General features: G+C 38.0%; 1 protein-coding gene across 2 annotated transcripts in view; it reads left to right on the top strand.

Annotated features, from left to right (window-relative positions):
* Nucleotides 1-8595: 8595 nt before the first annotated feature.
* Nucleotides 8596-27141, top strand: part of CDH6 (cadherin 6) — a 148205-nt gene continuing 129659 nt past the window's right edge. Inside the window, exon 1 of one of the 2 annotated variants that reach the window (XM_017656048.3) lies at nt 8596-9298. The gene's annotated coding sequence lies outside the window, so the exon portion shown is untranslated. Of the gene's footprint in view, nt 9299-9327; nt 9558-27141 lie in introns of those variants that run through there. The other variant, XM_037001668.2, reaches the window with a different exon arrangement.

Raw genomic sequence — 27141 nt, 5'->3', positions numbered from 1 at the left:
AAATATTAACTAATTATTACCAAACTTGAAAAATACTAAAAAATTTCACAATATCCTTTAAATGTTTTTGTCTGCATTCTTAAAATATTATGGCTTGTGATACTTTTCAAAAAGACTCATATCTGTGATTCTTCAGGGGCTTAGTAAATCTCCTCCATGGTAAGGTTCATGGAGATACGTGATTGTACTAGAAAACTTTACAGGTCATAGGAATAATAACACAGTAACCTCTCTTTATTGCAGCTTCAGCTTCTTGGTCAGGAAGAAGATGATCTTCCTTCTGACATAAGATCAGAAGGTCAGTAGCAGCCTAACACTGCCCGAGTGCCCACTTCATTCACCTCACTTCATCTCATCACCTAGGCACATTACCATCTCATCACACAAGAAGATAGGTGAGTGAAATAAGATAGAAAGCACATTCACATAACTTTTATTACAGTTTATTACTATAATTGTTGTCTTATTATTAATTATTGTTGTTAGTGTCTTATTTTGCCTAATTTAAAAACATACTATATATAGGGTTCAGTACTATTCAGTTTCAGGCATCCACTGGGGATCTTGGAACATTTACCCCACAGTTAAGGGAAGAATGCTGTAATCGTTTCCCTCAAATTCTCAAATTTTAAAAAGAAGTACTAATTCGTATCATAGTTTAATGCTAACTAATAAAAAGGCACTTTAAAACATTCAATGTCTCATTAAGAAAAAATCAGCTCTCCCTGTGGTTGTTCAAGACCATTATTTCAAATTAGTCATAGGAAAAACTCTCAAAAGAAAGGCATTTACTTTGTCCCCCTAGTGGCCACACACGAAACAGCACCATATAAAGAAAAGACTTTCAAAATATTACTGGAGAAGAAAACTATTTCAGCCCCTTCATTTCACAGATAAATAAGCTAAAGGCCAAGAGACAAGGGGTTTGTCAAGACTACATGGTTTTTCAGTAAGCCATCAGCATGTGAAAATATTTTTTGATATTTAATATTATGATATCTGGAAAAGCGCCCCCAAAGTGAATTTAGTTGAGTTTCTTATAAAAATGTATCAGTTGACACTCAAGTAGATGTTTTCCAGTTTCCTTTACCCTTCTAAGAGAGATAATAAGTATAGTTTCCCAGGGGCAAAATGAAGATCTCAACTGTGACCAAGAACGCTGCCTGCATCCTCTACAAAGGAATTCCATTTTGAGGCATAAAGGATGCTTGTGAGGAGCCAGAAGTGCACAAAGATAGCTGGGTTCAGAAAAGACTAGTAAGAGTCAACCCATTTTTTCAAATGTCCAAGGGCCCATAATGAATATGAAATAGAAGTCAGGAAATAAGGTTACACTGATTTTTCTCAAATTTGAGGTACCTCCAGATAGGAAAAGAATGCAAGCTGGCACGGGTTGCTACACACATGGCAGAGCACAAAGGTGAATTTTTTTGATTAGGGAGATAAATTACTTGGTTTATCAGTAAGATTTCTGCTAGCCCTGCAAACAGAATTTAACAAAAGCACTTAAGGTTTTGTTTGGACACAAATGCACTAGAGAACTGAAACCATTATCTAGACAGGTTAAGGCAAATAATAAAGGAGATTATAATGTAACATCCAAAGCATGTTTATCTTAAAATCTGAAATTTCAGACTATAGCAGGTTTTTTTATTTGCACATCACTGCATATAGTTTCTTCATTACATTTTGTGAATCTCCAAGTCCCTATACAGTGATTAAGAGTAGAGGAACTCACTTGAAAATGTGTTTGAATCTGAGCTCTGACTCATATTAACAGTGTGATCTTGAACAAATTACTTCTCATTCCTCAGTTTCCTCATCTGCAAATAAGAATGATTGCAATACCTTAGCATATCGGCTGTTAGATGGACTAAATGAAATAATACATGTAAAGAACAAGTAAATGGTACATAGTATACATGCAGTAAATGATAGTTATTTCTCTTATCAAAATTCTGTGTGTAACCATTTTCTATACTGTAAGCCTAGAGAGAAAAATGGATAAACAGTAAGTGAAAGTAGCTTCTGATTGGGAAAAGGGGTACATGGACTGTCCATTTTGGCCTCTCATTAGATGTATGACTTTGGACAAAGCATTTAATCCATGTAATCCTTGTTTTCTTATCAACAAAAACAAGAGTTGGATCCAAATTCAAGAATATCAAGTTTGACAAAGATGTAAAAGATCATTCAATCCCAATATTGATGCTTGAGCTCATTTATTGAGACAATATTTTTGTCTGGTCTGTGATTGAATGACTTCAGGGATGGGATTCTATCCTGAAACTACCATTACCTTTCACCTTGAACAGCACTAATAGTTTGAAAATTCTCCCATGTGTTGAGCTGAAATCTATCACCTGCATGTCATCAGATCTAAGATGCCAATGGTAGTAAGTTGTACCATTATTTTATCTATCACTAAAAAAAGGAGAGACATTGCCAATTACACTATGACATGATGTCTATCACATTAATTTTAAGAAGCACCATAATTTCAGAGATGTTAAAATACAAAAATACGGGTGTGTTAGAATCAAAGAAATGCAACATCATCCAGTGGTTTCACCAGTTGATATTAATAGAAGCTTCTGTCACATTAAAAGCCAATCTAATATTCTTCCATAAGACAGTTTGTCTTAGTATTTGAAGAGAACTCATGGCTAATTTGAACCTTCTTTTTTCCAGTCTTATCACCTCATTTAGTTCATGAGCATGATCATAAGTCTATGAATCATTCCCAGTTTCTGTCTACTGAGTCTATTCTAGTTTATCTGGATCTCTACCTACTTATACATGTAAACACCAAATACTTTTTCAAGCACTAGGAGAAAAAATGACAACCAAAAGAGACAAATGCTCCACCTTCAATAAGTCAACTAATATACAGTCTAGTAGATGAAAAGGAATATGCAAACAATGACGTCTAAAGTGTACTGGTGTTTTATTTTTTGATATCGTACATGTACAATTACTTGAACAACATAATGGTTACTAGACTCCCCCCATTATCAAGTGCCCCCCACATACCCCATTACAGTCACTGTCCATCAGTGTAGTAAGATGCTATAGAATCACTGCTTGTCTTCTCTGTATATACTGCCTTCCCCATGTCTCCACCTCCCTACATTATGTGTGCTAATTGTAATGCCCCATTTACCCTCCTACACCTCCCTTTCCACCCATCCTCCCCAGTTCCTTTCCCTTTGGTAACTGTTGGTCCATTCTTGGGTTCTGTGAGTCTGCTGCTGTTCCTTCAGTTTTTTCTTTGTTGTTATACTCCACAGATGAGTGAAATCATTTGATATTTGTCTTTCTCTGCCTGGCTTCTTTCACTGAGCATAATACCCTCTAGCTCCATCCATGTTGTTGCAAATGGTAGGATTAGTTTTCTTCTTAAGGCTGAATAATATTCCATTGTGTATATGTACCACATCTTCTTTATCCATTCATCTACTGATGGACACTTAGGTTGCTTCCATTTCTTGGCTACTGTAAATAGTGCTGTGATAAACATAGGGATGCATATGTCTTTTTCAAACTGGGCTGCTGCATTTTTAGGGTAAATTCCTAAGAGTGGAATTCTTGGGTCAAATGGTATTTCTATTTTGAGTTTTTTGTGGAACTTCCATACTGCTTTCCACAATGGTTGAACTAGTTTACATTCCCACCAGCAGTGCAGGAGTGTTCCCCTTTATCCACATCCTCGCCAACATTTGCTGTTGTTTGTCTTTTGGATGTTGGCCATCCTAACTGGTGTGATGTGATATCTCATTGTGGTTTTAATTTGTATTTCCCTGATGATTAGCGATGTGGAACATCTTTCCATGTGTCTGTTGGCCATCTGAATTTCTTCTTTGGAGAAGTATCTATTCAGGTCCTCTGCCCATGTTTTAATTGGATTATTTACTTTTTGTTTGTTGAGGTGTGTGAGCTCTTTATATATTTTGGATGTCAACCCTTATGGGAAATGTCATTTATGAATATATTCTCCCATACTATAGGAGAATTTTTTTATTCTTTTTATTCTACTGATGGTGTCCTTTGCTGTACAGGAGCTTTTTAGTTTGATGTAGTCCCACTTGTTCATTTTTGCTTTTGTTTCCCTTGCTCAGGGAAATATATTCATGAAGAAGTTGCTCATGTTTATGTCCAAGAGATTTTTGCCTATATTTTCTTCTAAGAGTTTTATGGTTTCATGATTTACATTCAGGTCTTTGATCCAGTTTGAGTTTACTTTTGTGTATGGGGTTAGACAATAATCCAGTTTCATTCTCTTATATGTAGCTGTCCAGTTTTGCCAATACCATCTGTTGAAGAGGCTGTCATTTCCCCATTGTATATCTTTATTGTATATTAATTGACCATATATGCTTGGGTTTACATCTGGACTCTCTAGTCTGTTCCACTGGTCTATGGGTCTGTTCTTGTGCCAGTACCAAATTGTCTTAGTTACTGTGGCTTTGTAGTACAGCTTTAAGTCATGGAGCATAATTCCCCCTGCTTTATTATTCCTTCTCAGGATTGCTTTGGCTATTTGGGTCTTTTGTGGTTCCATATCAATTTTAGAACTATTTGCTCTAGTTCATTGAAGAATGCTATAGGTATTTTCATAGGGATTGCATTGAATCTATAGATTGCTTTAGGCAGGATGGCCATTTTGACAATATTAATTCTTCCTAGCTAAGAGCATGGGATGAATTTCCACTTATTAGTGTCCTCTTTAATTTCTTTTAAGAGTGTCCCACAGTTTTCAGGGTACTGGTGTTTTTTTAAGTGTGGTGTAAACACAAGAAAATTGGTAAAAAGAGAAAAGGGTGTTTGAGAGTGTTAATCAAAAGAGGAACAGAAGGCTATAAGTGAGGTCTGGCCTATCCTAAAGAGAACACTTACAATCAGAGAATAATATTCTTCTTGCCTTTATCCTTGTAGTCTTTCTGACAAAATTTGTGAAATTTTAATACTCTCACAATCTATAAAATCTCATCAAAACATATTTGAATATATATTATTATATTGCCTTTCACACTCCAGCCTGCCACTATTCCCATCAAGTACTTTTATAATTGGGAGAGGTATTATTGGGAGAAAGGAATTATATTTCTCTCTGGCTGCAAATGTAGGATTTTCTGCTTACTCTAGTCTATGCCAGTTATTTAAGAGAATATACTGACATATCACATATCCTGCTACTGGGCTGTTTCTTCTAAACAAGGACTTGTCCTTTCATTGACTAGTATAGTCTACCAAACTTGAGTTGTATATATCTGATCAGACAAATTTTGTTTCTAGTACAGAGTAACAGGTAAAATATAAAAAGAATTCAGCAAAAATTGAAGTCCACTCAACCAACCCTGAAAGGCCCAGAGCACTGAAATGCCCTGTGTAGGTCAATAACATTTTGCTGCTGTGCATTTATCTCATTTAGAAATCTCCTGGCTATTGTAATCTACCTATAGTGATGAGTCAAATGTAATGATGAAGAGGGAAATATCTTAATGCATCCTGGGATCCAACCCATCTTAAACACAGTATTGGAAAATCTCCCAGGATTTGACAACCTGGATAAGCACATGAAGTTGGTGTGAATTTATTTTAGCTTGTATTGAGATGTCTATGGCTCTCACAAAAGGGTAATTCTGCTGAGGTTTCCTGTCTCCTTTGTTTCAGTTCAATAATAACCCAGACTGGTTAAATCTTTTTTTCTGCCTTAAACACTAGTGTGTGTGTGTGTGTGTGTGTGTGTGTGTGTGTGTGTGTGTGTGTGTGTGTACATGTGAGTGGTGCATGCATGCACACACAAAAGGCAGAAGTGGAGAACAGGCATTCTCTCCTCAGTGAAATCTGTTCACATGTGCACAGCAGAGTGAGTAAGTAAAAGGCACTGCAATGTGTATACTTGTCTGATAGCAAAACGTTCAAGGTAAATTTTAGATGGGATATTTAGATGGGCTGAAGCAAAACGACCCATGCCAACATTCTTATTAGGCACACACATAGTTTTAAAAGTGAACTTTTTTTCTTCTAATCAAGAATAATTGTTGATGCTCATGAAAATGTTTTTATTAGATTATCATTGCACTCGTATGTATGTTATTGAAAAGTCAGAGAACCTGTAGTTATTTATTTATATGCATCCCCAGTATAAGGATAAGAAATCCCCTTTAATCATCTGAAGAGAGATTTAGTGGAAGTTGAAAAATTCCTCATCAAAATTAATATCCCTAGTAATGGTCTATGAAGAAGTTTTTTTTTAATTGAAACTTTGTAAGCTATAAAAGAAGTACAAGTAATTTTGACTGAAGCATATAAAATAATGAAGTAGCCTAAAAACTGATGAGATATTTCAGCTGTACCAAATCACTAAACAAAACAGAATATGTGGAATGGAGCACTTTTGGGGAGTGTCTTCCCAGTTTATAAGGACACTGTCTTGCCCCAGCCCCAGCTGCCAGTGCAAGGGACCACCTGACCAATCAGAGTTGCTTTCCAATAAATTAGAAATGGAGCAGAAAGAGAAACTCACTCTCCAACAAGCAGGCTATGGAACTGTCAGTGGTGCTGCTCTGAAAGTCCGAAGGACAGAGGAAGCAGGTATGAAGGGAGACAAAGGGAAAGAAGTAGAGTGAGAAGAAAGCAGCGCTACTGCAGAGGACCAGTGGCTTCTCAGTGCCTGCTTCCAGGCCTTTCCAGAGGCCCTGCAGAATTTCCACTCTCAAATTTCATGAGAAGACCCTACACGATAATAGCAAAGACCTCCTTGTTTAATTACCTTGAATTAGGTTCTTTTTTACCTGGTTTGGTGTTCCAAGAATGAACTGGGAACAGCACTTACATATGGTACCAGGTAATCACTGAACCTTTGTAACCCTCAGTTCCTTATCTCTGAAATGAGAATAAAATAACCCCATATATTTACATTGACTGTATAATTGAAAATTAATAATGACTGTAGTAAATGTTACTAGAAATCCTCAAAAAACACACACTTTTTTAGTATAAAAAGTAAAAAGTACTCTCCTTTATGTAATTGAATGCTGCCACTTGAACTGTTACAGAAGCAAATTGATTGTTTATCATTCTTAATGAAAAGCAGTTATTTTTTAACCACCTTTGATATGTGACTCATTGCAGTTTGAAAAACAACGTACTGCAAACAATTAAAGATTTCCTTTGTGAGATATTAACTTCAGTGGGTATAACATCAACTTCACTATAACCCACTTTTACCATAAAAATCAGTTTGTTTGCTTATCTTTCTGCAAAAATTAGTCTTAAAATGTGACTTATTTTGACTGCAATACTTAGATTTATAGAAGTATATAATACATGTAAGCTTATAATTATATGCTAATCTAAGCATATAATACTCATAAGTATTTAATATACTATATATCTATGGATATGTGTATAGATAGATAAATACACACAGTTTTACCAGTACTATTTCTGCCTATTCTGCTTACCAGTTTTATTGCCTTGGGCATATTATCTAACCAATGCAATCTCTTCATCGATCTATTTCTTCTGTCCTAATGGGGAAAAATCACACCACTTGTTGAAAGAAGAATTAAATAAAATAGTCTATGAAAGTACTTTGTAAGCAGTAAAGGACTATGCAAACATAAGGAGCTGGTATTTCCAATTAAATGGATAAGAAATTCATCATCTGAGGAATGAAATAGACTGTGAATCAGAAGCAGATTTCTCCTCTCCTCTCCTTTCTCCAGAAAAGTTTAAATAAGTGCATGAAAAGAAAATGTTCGGCTTCTTTTTGTAAGTTGGTGGCAATTCTTCATTAAGGGAAGATCTTTTCAAGAAAGAAATTCAAAGTCTTTCCATCTTCCATGTGTGGAACATCTGTGCTAAAACTGTTCCATGCGCACTTCCTTGAAGCACTGACTGCCTAAAGGAAATACTTTGATTTGGGCTTTAAATGCCTGAACTTCTACTGAAGAAACAAAAGATTTTCTAGTAACAGCTAAATTGGGAAAGAGACCAATCTCCAACCAGTTTAACGAAGCAGAGGCCAAAGTAGACTGGATTTTTTGTTTTTTAGAGCACCATGCAATGGAAATCTCCCTGTGAACTTGCAGCATACATAAACAGCTGGTTTGGGATGCTACTGACCCTGGGTGCAATCACTGTGGTAATTAGATTTAATTTTCCTAATCCAACAGTGCCTGGCTCCATCATGTCTGCATCTTAGATGTAAGAAAACCATTACTCTCATTTAATAATAATTTGATATGCTTAAGATTTTTGTAGCTTAGTTCTCTAACATTAGACATCACATTTTTGTAGCTGTATATATAGCTTTTCAAACTACTATGTGTACCAAAGAGTTGAATTTGGAGGTTATTTTACTTGAGGAAACTTCCTGAAAGATCTTAAACCATTAATCAGACCTTGAATATCATTACACGTCCCTCTTCTGCAAGTCTTTTGTATCCTTGTAACAACTCACTTAGAAAGATGGAATCACCCATAAGTCACTGGCAAGCCTGAAAGGTTTGGGTTTTGAGTGTTTCTGCAAGCTCAGGGAAGCAAGCTTCATGCTACAACATCCTGGGGTTATTCCAAAGGAGTAAGAGAGATCATAGGACTATGTAAAAACCTGTCTTCCTGGAAGGAGAGAAGGAAAGACATGTCGGAATCTATGCCTGCTGCGTCTGGGGAAAGCCTGTTTATGTTGTAAAGAAAAGCCATCAGTATTGTTATCTCAGAAGACCGTGTTTGTTTTATATGCGTGCATGTTACCCGTGCTACAACACGAAGCTGCCCAACTGACAGCGCAATGAGGTAGAGTCCCTGAGAATTCTAATTGCTCCGTCTCTTAAAAAAAAAAAAAGAACATCCGACTGTTGCGGATAATGCACAAGGTGCATTTTGATAGTATAAAGGAGGAGTCAAACAAGTTCTGAGTTTTAACCTGCCAAAAAAAAAAAAAAAGAAAAAGAAAGGAGAGCCTGGGGCTGAGGGAGTGTTAGAAGGAGCGAATCGCTCAGGACTTCAAACACAGGGAGTCATTCTGTCAAGGGGAGGGGGCGGGCGGGGGCAGGCACTGGGCCTCTCTAACAAAGTCCTCCTCTCTCTGCTCCCTCCCACTTCATTCACTTGCAAATCAGTGTGCCCACAAGAGCCCGCTCTCCGGAGCCCGTAACCTTCCCGTCCGAGAGCCGCAGTTTCAGCCGCCGCAGCGGAACGGCCGAGCCGGCGACCACGGCCGCGGCGGACACAGGAGCAGCCCGGGGCGGGTCGCAGGGTCTCCCCCAGCGCAGGAAGGCGAGCGGAAGTAGGTTCGGTCTCTTGGCCCTGGCGGCGGTTGTGCATGCCTTTTCTCCTTTTTAATTCCGTAGCGTTGATGGAAGCCAATCAGAGAGTGAGCCCTCTCTGCCCGGTGGGTGCCGCACGCTCGAGTTGAGAGGATTGCTCAGCCTGCGAGCCCGGGTCGCGGCGGGCGCGCGGGTCCGGCTGCTCGAGCGGCGCTGCCGCGGCTGCCCAGGACGGGCGCTGGTTCCCGGGGAGCCTGGGCGCCGCTCCTCTGCCTTCGGGTAAGATGCGCCGTGGGGATGGGTGGGGGCATGTGCAACGCCGCGGGGAAGAGCCCGCTGCTTTTCTCTCCGGGGGCAGAGGTTGCCTGGGGAGCTCCGGCATTTGCAAAGTTGACTGGTCAATTCGCTAGGGCGCTGGTGTGTGCAGGACCAGTGGAGCGGTCTGGGGCTTGATTTATTTCCACCTGCCCACATCACAACGGTCTGTGTGGGGACTCCGTTGGCTCAGTTAAATTTCTTGGCTTTGGGGGTAAAGCAGAAAATCAGGCAGCCTGAAAACTCCTGACTGCTCCCAATAAAAAAAAACTTAAGAAATGATTTGGTTTGGGGAGAGAGCGAAAGAAAACTGTTACTTGCACGTTCGGGGCAACGCCTGCCGGTTCACATAGCATAGAAATGCTTAGGTTGCAAGGGAAGTCCAGCACTGGACTCCGAAAATGGAGCACGCTGTCCAGGGGAAAGTCATGTGGAAGGCAGCGCGCTCGCGCTCCCCTACGGCTGGCCAAGCGCAAGTCTAGAGGCTAATACCTCCCGGGCACTGGCTGCAGAGCAAAGTGCGACTGGCTTTGGGTGTCGGATGCAGGAAAAGTGGAGACTCAAATGCGTTAATACCGGAATTGAGTAAAAGCGGACGTTGCTATGTTGTGTGCTGCAGCAGTTCAGAGCTGATTATTCCTTCGGTACCGAGATATTCTTCTGCCAAGAGTTATCAAAGATCTCGAGGTGGAAAATGCTGGAGAGGTCAGTGTGATGCTGAGAAGTGTTTTCACTGCAGCAATAATATCCATATTTCATGGGGAGTTATGTGCAGGCCCATTAGTTCAAGGGGCTGTTCACTGAGTTAACTACAGAGAACATTCAAGTACCAAGAAGTTCAAGATCTGGAATAGCCACACATTTGTCCCTAATTTTTTCATAAAGATATTTTAATTATGATATTCACACTCTAGAGGAGTACCAGGCAGGGTCTTCGCCAGTACTTTAACTTACTGAAGCACGGAGGTGCTCTGGGCTTTCTGAGTGTTTATTATCCAGGGGGTACAAACTCCTCCCCATTTTGGAACAGGAATACAGGGATATACTAACTCTTCTATAAATGAATGACAAATATGCATATACAAACAGTGGCCAAGGATTGCTTGTTTCCTTTCTTTTCTTGCTGATGCCTTTACCAGAAAAAGAAAACCTCTAGGATTCTACTACTTCAGGAGAAAAATCCAATCCAGATTAATTTGAGCATCATCCTTTGTGTAATAGCATTTGCATGGCTCTCTGTTTGCTATTTTAGAGAGCTGGAAAACAAGTTGTGTGAAGAAAGGGGATATGATCAAGCAGATGTCTTCATGATAGCAAAAGGAGGAGGACAAAGTTTATGTCAGAGGCCAGATTTTCAATGCAAAGCTCAGAAACTCAAAACAAATCCAACCATTTACCAGAAAATACAATCACACAGGGATCGAATCTCATCTCCTGTTCTTTGGTGTGTTCTACTTAAAAATATATTGGAGGGAAAAAAAGGCAAATCTTTTTCTACCTATTTTGGTGGTTCATGGCATACTTTTGAAGCAGAGGAAGTAACCGATTTCTTCAGAAAAACATGAGAGGCAGCAGCACATTTTTGAAGGAAAATGGCAGTGATTTAGCTCTACTGTACTTGTCTACAATTATCTTTTGCTGCCATTATAAGTGACAGACTGGTGTCTCTATAGGGACTTTTAGTTCTTTACTATCTGGCTTTTACATAATTTTATTGCACTTACATTTCTTAAGCTAACTCTGCAAAGATAATATATAGAAACAAAATCATTTTTTATCAAGTTGCCTACTACCAGAAAACGTGTACCTTATTTCCTCCACCCACCACTTCCATCAGCTTTGCAAGTAAAAACTTAACTTCTAAGGCACGATTCCTTTTTAAGAAACATCTTACAAAATACTGCTCTGAGATACTTGAAACAGATAAAATTTCTAGAAAGCACAACTGCAGTTCCAGGGCATCAGATGATACTTCTTTATTGCAAATACATCAGTAAGTGGCAAGAATAAGTTCTGAATATCTAATTAGAGTTAACTGATTGTCCCACATAGGCATTAAAGAAAAGATAAAATATGACAAATATTCTAAATAAAACCACCTATATTCAGGAAGTGAAATATGTGGTCCCCCCTTCTGGCCCTTACTGGCTTTGCAGTCATGAGCGCCAACTTACTAAGGCTGCACCCTTGAACTACAGAAACTTTTTTGACTTGGAGGGGACCTCTAGTGGGTCACTCCTTGCATATCTCTCTGTAGTTCAGTTGCATCATGAATTTTGTTATCTAAAATAGTAAATGTATAATAGCTTTTCTTCATACACAATTTAGTATTCTCCAAATGCTGTCTTGACATTTATGTCAGGTCAAAATCATTATTATTGCTATCATGTAGTTCCTCTACTTTAAGTTCCTCTAATTTAATTTAATTCACAATTTTCTGGGTATCTAGACTTTTGGCAACTTTTTTATGATTCCAAATGAAAGCAAGGGCCAATTAATAAAGAATTCACCACCATTAATATAAGATGTTCCTTATTTCGGACCTTGCCAAGGTCCTTCATTCAAATTTACCCAATAATAATAATGGCATTATAGTTATGACTCAAAAAGTTCCACATAAAGAACCCTTACCACTAAAGAAATATTTGCAGAAAAAAATATTTAATTAGCCTTAAAGAGATCCATGAACATTCCTAAGTTATACCGAACCAGAGGCTTCTAATTTAAAGAAGTTCCCATTCAAATAAGCATATATTCAAAGCCCAAAAGATGTCTAGATGCATGCATCACCCTTATTCTGGGAGGCTCTTTTGTATTCTGTTTTTCTGTATTTCTCTCTTTGATGTATCACTATACATTTTAAGATACACTACTCTTTAAAAAAAACTCTGCCTGGAACTTACAGTAAGATAAGTTCTATGAAGGTGAACAGCCTCTTCTGCTGACAGTCTGCAGGTTTTAACTTTCAATTTAAAAATCTGTTCTAAAGTTTGAAATGTGTTTCAAATGAGATAACATCCATCAGAAGGCAGTTGCCCTGTGCTGCTTGCTTAGTCACAGCACCCATTCTTTGGGGTCGATCAGAATTAAGGTCTCACTTATAAAAATAACAAGCAGTGACTCAGTCTGAATTGCATTTTTTATTAATGTTTCAGCCTAGCTAGTGTCTACTGAGCTTACTTTATCTGCTTTACAAAAAGGTAAAAACACAGATAATAAAACCTTCTTTGGTTTAAATTTTTTTTCATGAATAATGATTCTAAATACAAAGACAAGAATATCATGCTAATGGAGAAATTGCTGAAAGAAGAAAATGAAAACATACACACTGATCACCCAGCTGTAACAGTGTTCCAATAATGTTAAAGATTATAGAAATGTAGGGTTTGGGTTGAATTTTTTCCTCCTCATTTTTTATTTTATTTTATTTTTCTGCATTGGGATTTAATTTTATTTTGAAAACAGATGAGTAGTTGAGATGCTTTCCTGGACCCAAATAGTAATATTTTTGTTTGAGCTTTCCTCTTATGAAAATTAACTGGTCTACATTTTTAAAAGTTCCTTTTCCTAAGGAATGCCCCCTTTTTCAAAGCAGTTATATGAGAAAGTTCAGGTTCTTCCTAATTAACTATAGAACCAAATGTAGATAGTCTTTGTAACCCCATCACTCACAAAGCAGGAAGATAAGACAAGAGGGGGAAAGTACAAATAACCTTTCAAAAAGGTGGTACACCTTCATTTACTACAAGAATAAAGTGTGGTAAATCTCGTTAAATGTTTGGGTTAGAGGGGACTAGATAAAGCCAGTATCTACCTGCTCAAGACTGAACTATCCAGGAATTTTTCAACTCTATATTAAAATAAAACTTACTGAGGAATGAATGTTCTGAGCACAAGTGCATATATTTATGCAGGGTTGGCCCATATGCAGCGGGTACTGGACCCTGCCATCCCCACAGATTTTTAGAGACTATGTTACCCTCTTTTACCTGTTTATTATCTTTACACTAACATTGTTAGGTGCTCATTTCCTCTCTTAATCAGATCACCTTGCTGAGATTTATAAAAGTTTAATTAAAACCAGAATGTTACTATTAAATTTGATGTGCAGTATAAATGCGTGGCATAGGTCCCAAGCTTCTCCTTGGATATGCAGTGATAGGCTGTAGAAGAGGGCACATGATAAAGGAGATGAGGAAAATAAAGCTAGCTGCTTCAGGGTATGATTTATCTTCATATTTCATCACTTGAAAGATCACTGTGTTTCTTTCTATAATTTCCTAAATTGGTAGGCCTGCTCAAAAGATGTGCAGGAGACTTAATAAACTCTAGGAATGGAAAATAGCAAGAAAAAACTAAATTGAAGATGTGTCCAAGTGAGTAAAATGAAAAGAGATGAAGAGGTAAATTTTTATATAAGAGGGAAACATAAGAATAGAAAGAGAACTACAATTAACACTTTTACACAAGGTGCATCTTCCACTTTATAAATACTGCTACTATTAAATAAAACTTTACGAACATGATTACATCATTACTATGTTTATAAATAGTGTACTTTTCTACCATGGAATGCAAATTTGAATATTATCCTTAAAAAAGAAAATATCACCATCTAAAGGAAGCAATCCTGCATGGATCATAAAATAACCAGAGGAGTATATATGTTTTTAGAGTAGTCTGAGATCTCAGGAGAATCAAAGAGAGAGGTTTTCTTAGTGCTTTGAAGAATATCAACTCTTTTCCTTCTATTATCTTTATTGTCCTGCAAGCTAAATAGATACACTGTGTGTCCTTCTGACACCTGTAACCCAAAGTATGCAATAGTGATATGGACCAAATATAAGTTACCCATTTGGATCCTACATGTGGTACAGCATGATGAAAGACTAAATTAGCAAGACAGCCCACCTCTACCCAATACATGCCTGAAAACAAATATGAAAAATAAAAATTCAGCCAAGATAAAAAATAGTGACTAGGAGGCTCAGAATTTTTATACATCCAAATAATAATGATAATTGTGGAGTGATAATAAACTAATCTTTGCTAAGCTCTTTTACATGTTACACACTATTCTAAGTATTTTACATGCGTTCTGTATAACAATAGTTACAAAGTGTTAGCCTTTTTGGTTTGAATTTCCAGGGAATTTGTTTGAGTCAAGTACTTAATGAATGTGCTGTTAACAAATACTTGTGATATCTTAGAAGTGAAAGTGTGACTCTGATAAATACAGAGTAACAGAGGGCATGGGCATAATGCGATTATTTTGACCAGAGCAATGCAGATTTTAAGGCTAAGGAAAATGTTTGCAGGTTACTGATTTTAAAAAACCATTTGTAAGCATTCACTTGAGTATGTAATTGTAATAAAAAGGATTGTGTGGGCCATTTGTCTGAGAATAATGGTACTTTCATACAAGAATAAATTATCTTCTCCTGCCATCAGAAAAAGCCTCATGTTGGAGGGGCTAATTCAGGAAAGTAGCTAAGAATGACAACTATTCATTTCACTGATGGGGCATCCCACGTCATAGCATCTGAGGACATCAGACCTTTCTCAATGCATTGACATAGTCACTGGGTACATAGTGTTTGGAACTGTGGGTAGAGCTGAGCAAAATTGTGTTTATGCCCTTCCTTAGCTGATGGGTACGAATAACTTTTCTACTTTTATAACCACAATTCTGTTCCTTCATTACCATCACAGTTCAGTATTTGTTTGTTCTGAATGATTTCTTTACCAAGTTAAATTTTAGCAAAAAAAGTTGGGGAGCAGAGGAGGGGTAGTTAGTTAGAGGAGGGAAAAAAGGAAAGAGGTAGGAAGACATCCTCTTAACAATATAGTAATATTATATACAGTTGACCTTAATAAGTCATTTTCAGTAAACTCTATTATTTCTATTGCCACCATTCAAAAAGGCATGTAGTTTATCCAGGCTGCCTGGACAGTTTGATAATTATAGGTGTAATCACTGAATGTGAGACACAGAAAAGAGATAGAAATGACTTTACTCAATACCCAACACCCAATGGCAACACCCAACTTTCATTTACATTTAAGACACACTTACATTTGATGACTAGAGAAGTAAAGTGACTTGTTTCTCTCTCTCTCTTCAATAACTTGACTAATAGTTGTTGGGTGTAATTGCTTTTTATGATCTCCACTTAATTCTGGCATTAAAAATTAAAGAGGAAATTTAAGCCTACAATATTGTTATTTATAAATATGTGTGAAGGAGCAAACATGGAAACTTATGGAGAAAATAAGGATTTATGCATCTTTAGTAATTTCATGTGTTCATACCATTTGTAAAGCTCCAGCTGTAAAAAATTCAAGTTTTCCTTTGAAACTATGACCACTACACTACATGGCAGGGGCGGGGGGAGAGCACATGATAAAACTTAGGTTTTTGTTTCATTTGTAACGGCTTGATGGTAGTTTTAAGTGAGCTTTATTTAAATCAATCATTCTCCAGACTATCCAAAGTCAGGTCTCCATCTTTGGGAAAAAAAAGTTTATTGGTCAGTGATCAGATATGAAAAATGATGACACCCATTGTATTTTTCATAAGTTTCAATGCAATCAATTTAAAGGACTCAAGACAGTGAATTTCCCACTTCTTTGAAGTTAAATGCCAATTCTTTCATTAAAGTGTATGGATAGATTATGTTGTTTTTCCCCTTGGCAAAATTAAAATCTGGCTAGCAACCCAATGTCAACCCTCCCCCTTTACAAAAAAAAGATTGTTAATGTTCCATGAAATCCAAAAGTCTGAGGACCACTGGGTTAGATAATGAATAACATCATGTTGAAAAATGATTGACCTAGTTCTCTTCCTTATTTGGATGAATAAAAAGTAAAGGGGAATTACAATGATATTTAAAAGCCAAAAAGACAAATTAAACAAAAGTCATTCAATCAAAAGGTATCCTTGAACCCCTTAATTAAACCTTATAGAGATTAATACCAATGTTTGGAGTATTAATAGAATCTTTATTATTAAGAGGTATTCCGAAAGTATACTTTGCCAAGCTCATGGCTAGAATGTGTCATCAACAATGAATTTGCCTTCTTGATTAGTTAGTGGATTATTCAGTGGAAACAAAAAAGTATTTTGATTTCTATCTTATTTGATAAGGAAAACCCAGCTCAGTTTAACCATGGATGTTATTAAAAGGGCTATCTTTTTAGTGAACTATATAATATTGTGAACACAGACTTTCTAAGGTATTGATTTATATTTTAAGATACGCATTTTTACTTGAAAAAATGATTGCCTTCTAATTTATAGTACAGATTTCCATCATGAAAATGAGCTTAATATATTTTTAGCTGCAAAGCTTACTCCTTTTCAGGATTAAAAAGAGTTTCATTAAGTTACTATCATCCATTTCATAAAATGTTTGAAACTGCTCAATTTCATATTCAACTAATATATTCTAAGCTTTCCTTAGCAACAGGTTCTAATTTGATGGTGTGGTCAGACTAAGTAACCACTTATGTAAAATGATAAAATACACCAAGACTGTTATATTACTGACAAATTCTAATTTGAGCCAGGCTGAGCTCCTATATCTCCTAGCAAGTATTCTCATATTAAACTACTAGTTTGTAAGTATCTAGTTGGGATCTTGTCAGTGTTTCATAAAGGATTAATTCTATGAGGGAGGCCTTGTGGTAAATATTAGTGCCACAGTTTCATTCTCTTTGACTCACGTCTACCTTTTTATCAAAAAAAAGAGGTATTTCAGGCAGGTCCTAATTGAGACAGCAGAATGAAGGGGTCACTTACTGGTTGGTGTCATCAAGGGGAGGTAGTCCCAAACCTCCAGATCCAGAAAGTACGAGCCCTGAAATAAGTTTTGCATTCAGAGAAAGCATATTTAACTGCAGGTAAACTGCCTTTGAAATGGGTGCAGACATGCCAAATATGGGTCTCATATTTTAAAATTTTGTCTCACAATACTTTCTTTCCTTCCTCAAGTTTGCTTTTATTTATCAGATGCCACACTCCAAATTATCTTTCCATATAGCACCACAGTTGTTTTTCTAAAAAATGTTCCCTTTTGAATTTAAATGTGTGTGTTTTGTGTTCTAAAATACAATAAAATTAAAGAGATGACCACAGTAGAGGAAAGGATACTGCAATATGTCTAATGATCATGTGAAAACCACTTTTTCATCAAAGTTACTTTAAGACATGAAGTTGAAAGCTACCTAAGAGAAAAATGTTCTCAAGCAACTGAGTTTAATGTGATGTAATGAAAGTGTTTTATATAATGGGTACATACAGGAGAAATAACTGAAACCCTATGCTGGATGAACTGGACACTGAAGAACAAGAAGTTTGCTTTGCACCGTAGATGTTCTGAACATTAATAGAGCTATGTTTGCTATCCAATTTGTCACTAAATTAAAATGGATTTTTAAATGGCTTATTTTTTTCTCTTTTCTATATGACAATCTTTCATCATGGCTGGTTAGAGAAACCAATCACAGGAAATAATAGGCAAACTGGCCCTTCTTTGTAATTAAGAAATATGCACTAACATCTGGGATGTTATGAAAAACCTTAAAGCAAGGAGTGAAATTTGGGCTGTGTGTTAAACTCAGCAACAGCCAAGGAGCTCCACTGCTCAGAAGATGCTAAGCTGGTCAAATACTTTCCTGTTTAGGTTTTACCTGATTGACAAGTGCTCTTAAAAATGATGCCAAGACTTTTGGTAAATTCCTTATTAGATTCCCTGACCAGCAAAAGCCCACATGATATAAATAAAAGAAGCTTTATGGAATAAATAAATCTAGGTTGGGGAGAAAGGAGAAAATGGTTTTAAAATACCACTTCTCCATCTCAGGATCACAGTTTTAAGATGAAGGCATCACTAGCAAATATAAGCATATAGTGAGGGCTTAATATGAGCTTCTCATACAAGCTGCAATTCTCTTAAATAAGCAGTTTTCCAATTTATTTCCTTTATACGTTCATACACATCGGTGAAAAAATATAAATTTTCTGTCCTCTACTAATAATTCTAAATAGCTCTGACTCCTTTAAAAGGAACCAATTTCAAAGGAAACCCTATCAATGGTGACCTGAGAGCTAGCAAGACGAAGCATGTAAATAGAACTGCCCAGATTTCAGAATTGGGCCACCAGACCTCTTCTTCCTCCAGGCAGACTTTTTATTAAACTTGGTATGAAACAATGTTGCCTGGAGCCTGATTAACAATTTATGCCTTCCTAAACAGATTAGCAGAAGTCTGTCATTGTGATTTTTCATTTCTTAATTTGTATTTCAAAACAGGATGTACCTCTGACACTTTCAATATATGGTATTTTTCAAAATTCAAACCTAAACATTGTTTTCTCTGAATTTTTTTCTTTTACAGTTTTAATATCCATACATTTTACTATATATTTTCTATGATAAATTAAGCAATTGCTTTTTTCTAAGTGACTTTTTTCACTTCTTTCAAATAATTCCATATATTCTTTTAAAAATTTTGTGAAATCTGTCACTTAAGGATTTAAGTAAAAGTAAGAAAGATGATTGAGAAAATTGAGTAAGATAATAAAAGTTAACCCTTAGAGAGCATTTACAATACTAAAGCACTACTCTAAGTGTCTTACATGAATTTAAAATTCACAATTCTCTGAAGTAAATTCTGTCAGTCTTCCCTATTTCAAAGACAAAGTTGTAGAACAGAACAGTTAAGCAACTTGCCCAAGGTCACACAGCTACTACTTGTCAAAGCTCAGATTAAATCCTTGTAGTTGTAATAGCCCATAGTCTTCAGCATTAAACTCTTGTGGCCTTTTATGCTTGATATGTATGTATGTACACGCATGTACATATTCAGATAAATGATAGATTTGAATCCAAAAATAATGTCAATATATGTACAATAAATACAATATATGTAATATGTACACATTTTTCAGGACTCAGAAATACAATTAGAAAGAAAACAAGAAACACCTCTTTCCTTTTCTTCCTTCAATGAATTTATTGTACATTCTCCTAACAAGCTAGATCAATTAATGATAGCCCAAAGCAGCAGATATCAGCTTCACAAAAGCCTTTTTAGCTAGAGGCCCGGCTCTTCACTTTAATTTGAGTCAGTCTTGCAATCATTTACTGTTGGTCCCAAGGGGAACCTAGCAAGAGTCTTTGGAAGGTTCAGATTCATCATTATTAATTTATTCATTCTATAATAGTTATTGAGGACCTCCTGTGCCCAATGCTGGAGAGACAGTGGGTGATAAGATAAACATACACTAGCAATTTGGGGAAAATATTCTTTCCTCATACACTATACAAGATAAACCCCATATGGACTTAAGACTTATGAGTATAAAATAAAACTGTAACTTTACTAACTGAAAATTAGATAAATACATATTTATAATCTTGGGAGAGTAATGGACCTCCTAAGCATGAAGCCATAACTTGAAAACAAAGCAAAGGAAGATGGAGTCATTAGGATGCATGCTCTATTAATAATAGGCCATAGTACCTGCATTGTATATAATGAATAGGACATTCAGAGTTAATTGTATTTTGTCTTCTCCCAATACTTCTATCTTATGTGAATATAGAAACTAGCCATTAGTTTCACATTACATTATGATTTGTACCATCTCTATTCATTTTCAGGTTTGGCTTTTGACCTATTGCTGAGAAAGAACCGCCACACCTCTCCTCCAGTACCAAAGCTTATTCAAGTTTTATTTTTGATAGTATGCCTCAGAACATTTTCAAAGTGTTTCACCAGTCTAATTTCCCTAATGAGTTTGATGTTCAGTATAAAACCTTATATGATCAGTAGAAATACATTCAGCAATAAATCATTTTACATGAGAAGACTAGCTGAAATTTAAAACATAAGCACGAGGATATCAATTCAATAAGCATTTAATGAACATTTTTGTGCAAGGCATTATGTTGGGTGCCATGGATAACACCATGCTTTGATAAGTTAGTTCAAATATATTTGATAGTAAATATGACTGTTCAAAACTGCCAATTTAGAAACTTATTTAATAAATAGACAGATGTTCTGTAAGGATTGAGTCTTTCAGTCATGAAACAGATTAGGATCTACCATTGCTAAGTCTAGAGTTTAATATGTTGACACCCAAACTCAGTACTAATATTCAGCTGGGGTGCACCAGAACAGCTGCTCAGGTTGCTAACCTCTAGGATCTCCACTCACCTTCCAAATGACCTGGCCAAATCTTACTGGATCTTCAGGGAAAAGGTTGACGTCTGTTTCTCCAGGAAGCTTTCCCTGACCTCCACTCATCTGTCCTGCTCTCTGCTTAGATACCTCACTGCATGATCCTGTAATAGCCTTTACTTAGCCTCAGTACTGTGATAAACACATCTTTCCAAAAGTCTTGACATGACTGTCTAGGTCTCACCTACCACGCTGTAAGCATCTAGAGAATAAAGGCTCTGGGTCTTCTTTTACCACAAAGACCTAGCTCTGTTTTTGACAAGTGGCAAGAACACATTAGATGTTTATTGAAAGAACAAATGGAAAGTGTTCACTTTGAAATTCTGGACTACATTTATATACTTTTAAATTATTCATATTGGATGTTACTTTTCTCATATTGTGATTTCCTTTGGACACATTGTGGGAATACACTTAAGAAGCAAGAACATCAGTGCCAGCCTTCTAGACTGTCCAAAGAGGTTCACCCAACAGAAGGGTGATATCCCCAGGATGATCTTGGTGGCTTTGACCAAATGCCTGAAATAGGATTACAGGTCCTGTAACTGGTGGGCCTACTGAACAATACATGATTTCAATTCAATACAATGTTTTCTTATCTAAAAGTTGACATACATTCGGTTACTCTATCCCAAGGCACAGAATTGTATACAGTTCTTATTTATGTGCTCGGGTTGAAAACTGTGGCTGTATAGTTTTTGTCTTTGGTGTAAGCCAGTATGATAAAACCATAGTTATCTTTTGGTTTACTATCCACCCATAGTAGTACATCAAATTGAATCTACAAAACAATCTGTGGAACACCCTTACACACATATTTTATGAGCAAAATCATTTTTCCCTTAAATTCCTACCTTGGAAATGTTTCTTGAGGCTCTGTAGGAAGTTTGATACCAGATTCTAAATACCTTGTTATAACCTTGAACATGGCTGTACAAAATAGATTGAATTAAATTCAACTGATTATGTAGTCCTGCTTCATTCCTTAAGTGGCAGTCAATGCATGGAATAGGATCTTCATGAATATTGCTTGGCAATGAAATATGCAGTTCAGCCCAGCTCTATCTGAGCATGCCAAGTGTTTTGTAAGGTTGTAAGATGAAGTGGAAGAAGTTTGAATGATGTTCTTTATACTTCCCCTATTAATGTGATATTCATCAGCCTGAAGTCAAAGGTACATAGAGAAATTTAAACTTACTAATCAATAGAAGTTAGTCTGTTTTACATAAGTGGACTTTATAGACTAGAACAGGCACCAGGGTACATTCTGGCAAATTTTTCTATTACATCTCACCACTATAGGAAATTATAACTCCCAAGGAAAAAAAAGAGTAGAAACTCAGACTGATTTAGAACCATGGTTCCCAACATTCCTTTTGGCCTCTGCACCATTCCCTTGATTAACACTTTCCAGTAAGTAACATCACTCATTAATACAAGTAATCTAAACTGTATAGGGACAGTCGTCTCCCACACTTCTCATCCCCAACTTCAGAGTAAGTAGAGAATTAAAGGATTTTCAGGAGTGATTAACTTAGTGGGGGTAAAGGGGAAGCCAGAAAATAAGCCTATTAACAGAGGAAAGGCTATCACAAAAGTGAGCTATAGTAATTCATGTTCAGCATCCTAAAAATCTGATTACTTCTTAATCTTTTTCACTAAAGTGTTTTCAGCCTGTGTATTAGTATGCTTTAGGCTATGGTTAAGAGTAGATCTCATTTCAAACAAGATTAAGAAATAAATAAAACTATAGTTTACGTAAGAGACAGTCCATAGGAGAGCAGGTTCCAAGAGATGTATGGATGAGTGGTGTGATCAAAACTTCAGGATCTTTCTGTCTCTGCGTCCTGCCACCTTCAGCACCAAAGTCATTTAACCAGTGATTTCTCTCAGACTTTAAGATGCCTGCCAGTGGCAGTTGGGGCTACAGGCTTACATATTCTTGTCTAGCAGAAGAGAGAGAAAAACCTCTCTCACAGTCAAGGATTAAGGGTAGTGCCCTTCAGTCCAATTCAGCAAGCTCAGATCATACCAACCTACTTAATATATTATTAGTGGCTCAGAAATCCTATGCACTAATTGGCTTTTTAGACTAAAGATCCGTTCTTGGGATTAGCTTCCCTTGAACTGCTGGTCAGTGTGTGTTGGGGGGAGGCAAGATACCCAAAAAACACTGGGATTCTCTCAGGAAAAAAGGTGAGAGAGGGATGTTGGTAGTTAACTAACACTGTCTACTACAATTTAGTCACTTAGAATCAGTACTTTTGCTCTAAGGGAAAATCTAAGTATTATATAAGAGGGGTTCAATGAGATTCAATTTAGTAGCTTTAGTTTATAACAACTCCACCTATCCCATCAAGTGACAGTTACCTCCAAAATGGCAACTAGAGTGAAACTAAACCATTTAAACGACCTCTGTTCCTATCTTTTATTTCACTCTATCTGTAAAATGGATTCTTGGTGTATTTATTTGGGGAACAGACTGATTAGAAATACATCACTGTCCAAAAAGAAAATATTTTTTTTCATCTAGAGATTTGAGGCTTAACTAGCTGGAAGGAAAGTATAATTTCACTTTGTCCTCATAGCCTCATTTAGAAAATAATCTGAAGAGATTCAAAGGACACTATGCTATGTGACCACTTTCCTTGTTTTCCGGGGGGGGCTTGGCTCAGGCTTTAACTTTTCTAGCATGTTCTGAAGTGTTTTCTTAAGCAACGTTTTTGCCTTTAGCACTGTCCTAACCACTGGGGCTTTAAGAAAGCTTTAAAAAGTGGTGTTTAAAAATAGCATCACAAAACAATTTTCTCTTCATTGCTAAAAATATCCCGAATCTTTCTTTAAGAACTTTTTTTTAGGCTTAATTTGAAAGGCGAATAAGCTGAAATGTAGGTATGTATCTAAAGCCAAGTCAAAACATCAAGAAGTAATTATAAAATATAAAATGAAAAACCAAGTTCTACCCCTGTTATCTGGAAAATTTAAGGCAAAAGTAAGGTTCTGGGGTTGCTTTTTTATTTTTACAAGTGCCTTTATGTGGATGTGAAGTATGCCACACAACAGGATTTTTCTGAAACATCCTGTAATAAAATCTGCAATCTTACATTTCTTTCCTAACCTTATTTGTATTTCCTTAGAGCTGACTTTGCCACAGTGTGCGTTCACCTCTCTGCAAATGTTCATGACAAAAAAATTGGGGGGTGGGGGTGGGTGGATGGTTTTGCCTAGCAATTTGAGGGCAGAATTAAGGAACCATGACCGTAAAAGATTCATGTTTAACTAGGCAGTGTGTTATATGAGAAATTTTGAAGAACAGAAAATCTTTATGATTGAACTTTTAGACTACCCTACTTTTGCATGAGGAAGGGAGTCCCAGGTTGACTGCATAGATACAACCATTTCCCAAGAGGGTAGATGACCCTTTTGGACATTTTTCTTAGTGCAGTTTCCTTCTGTAAAATGTGGATAATGGTAGTTTCAGCTCCCTAAGGGTATTGTGAGGAGCATCTGAATCTGGAAATAACTTTAGCGTCATGTCAAGCACGCCGGAAGAACCCCCAAAATGTTAGGTGTTTCTATGGCTGTTTGTTGCAATCCTTATTATTATTATTTTTTTTTTACAAATTTTCAATCAGTTTAAGGGTCTTGGGTATTTTTAACATGATGCAGGCTTTTTTTCTTTTCTTTTTTTTTAATTTAACTACTTGGAATGAGGCACATTTTTTATGTCACAAATGTAATGTGCCACTGGGGGCAATCTGCCCATAACTCTACTCACTGAAATGCGTTTTGGCTGACACAGAGAACGTGCCAAATGTGGCTTAAATTCAGAATTTCCTCAGAGCTTCTTCAGCACTATTCCCCAGAAAATCTGCCACCCAAGCTGGGCTTCATTTGGGCTTGCAAAGGTGTGAACTAACTTCAGCCAAAACGATGTAAAAATGGTAGACATGCGTGCTGCTTGGCACCGCTATCGCGGCCTGTGGGTGCGCCTCTAACCTGGTTGCCAGTCCTTGTCTATGTGGTGATGGCGGCAGGGAAGCCAGAGAACACAACGGCGGCGCCAGGCGCCCATGGGAGAACACGGCACACGCATGAACCAGCTCCACTACCCAGCACCTCCAATAAAATGGGGAAAATAAGGTTCCGTTCACAAAGGCGACGTAGGGGGTCCTGAGCTCACCTCCTCCCAGCAAACACCCAGTCTACAGCGACACGCAATACAACTTACGGATGCAGAGCCCACAGCCCCGCTGCGCGACCCCGGTGCCGCTGTGCGGCGGGAAGCAGAGGCCGGGGCGCAGTTCGGCCCGGGCCCACCCCACCCCACTCGGGACCCTCGGTCAGCGGGGAGCTCAGACCCCAGAGAGCATCCTGAAGAAGGAAGGGTCTGAACCCCTTGCCACGCACCCCCAGCCTTTAGGATGCGCCCGTAAGAGTCAGGTCCCGTCTAGCTTTGAAAACCCACGGGACTCGGCGTGCACCAGACCCACGGCGTCACGGATCCGGGACGCAGCGCCCGCTCACACTCACCGGCCCGGGCCCAGCGTGGACGCGGCGCCGACCTCCTGCGCCAGGGGCTCGCGTGCAGGTGTGGGGCTTCGGCCTGAGGGCAGCCGTCCGGCCTGACGCCCACGCGGGTGGCTGTGGGTGCTGTCCAGGCCGGACACCGGCGGGTGCCTCCCAGCTCCGCGCGCGCCATCTCGGCCCCTCCGGCCCCGTCCCGGGCTCCAGCAGCTCCCTGCAGGGCTCCTACAGGCACCTGGCGCCCCGACTTTCACAGCTGCCACCCAGGGACCATCCGTTGGTTGCCCGGCTCTGGTGGCCAGCAGCTTGCGTTTCTGGGGCCCGCAGGGCGGGGAGCTAGTTCTTGGCATGCTGCCACCCCCGGGCCCTGCACAGACTGCGGACTGAATGAAACACACCCGGAGTCATTCCGGAGAAAAAAGAGGCCTGTTTGCAAGACCTGGAGCTCTGGCTCAAGGGGCAGGCTTCAGGTTTGGCAGAGCGATGGGCCCCGGGGTGTGCCCCCCGGGAACCCGGGCCGCACCATTCTTCCCCCTCCGCTGCCTCAACGGAGCCCGAGCACCTCGCAGCCCGGGCTCGTGTGCTCCTCAGGAGACCCGGCATCACCTGGCACTGCTCCGGCCCGGCGGACGCTCGCGGTTCCATAGGACTGTAGATATTTACATGAGCCTTCTTCATACAAAGCTTACTTTCATGTTTATAAATATAATTATGTAACTATAAAAATTGGCCAAATAAGTTGCTCTGCCTCCTAACTATAATTGTTAAATCTATTTAGAATAAAATTTTTATTACTCTGAGACACAGGACAAAAATGTTATTTTCAAATTTCAATACATATATATAAAATTCACAAAGATATAAGATCAATAGAAGACATTCACGCATAAAAAATACATTAAAATATGTGGGGGGAGTTCAGTGGAAATGAAAGAAGAAAAGGAATGGTTAAAGCTTCTATGAAAATGATCTTGTTCACATGTTTTCAGATAAGCCATTGTGGCTGTTGAATTGCTACTGTATTAAGGTGCCATTGGAAACATTTTAAAGTAACTTCATGATTTGTTTTAATGTTAATGTTTAAAATTGGCCAGAAATTACGTTGTTTTCAACCACTTAAACTTTCAGCTGTTCATGTGGAAGAAATATAGATTTTTCAGTATTGTCTTAATTGATAATTGATGTGCAAGCAAAAAGTTTGAGGTCCCCGATGGGAAGCCATGAAAGACTAATGTGTACTTCACCATTCAAACCGGTACAGGCGTAGCTGACGCTCTGAGGCCATGGTGCATCCCTACATTCATTAGTTGAGGTGCTTCTGTAGCCAACACTGAATTTCCCAGAAATGTCCAGGGAGCTGTGTACTGAACCCAGTCTAATTCCTTTGCATAGTCATTCCCCTACCATGAATGGAGAAAATGTCAGATTGCAGGTCCCTCCTGGCAGGTTTCCGATTTTAAGTTCTCCTGAAAAGAATATATTCATCAAAAACAAGGCACACACACACACACACACACACACAGAGCCAGATGACTCTAATTCTCTATTTCTCTAACTTTACGATGATACAGTTTTACTAACGGAACACTCAATTTACATTACTAAACACATACTTAACATTCTAGTTTTCAACGTATGAATTCAGATTTAAGTGGTTTTACATTTGTTTCCCTAAAAACAGCAAATGGCTACATGTAGTATGTTAGTATTTGGGAGACTGTATCAGATACCACTCAAGCACCACTTCAGATCTCAGCTTCACTGTCTCCCAT

The sequence above is a fragment of the Manis javanica genome, chromosome 1, assembly GCF_040802235.1.
Source record: "Manis javanica isolate MJ-LG chromosome 1, MJ_LKY, whole genome shotgun sequence".
NCBI classification, from domain to species: Eukaryota; Metazoa; Chordata; class Mammalia; order Pholidota; family Manidae; genus Manis; species Manis javanica.
Note: the sequence above shows the minus strand (reverse complement) of the source record. Positions and strands in the feature narration are given on the sequence as shown.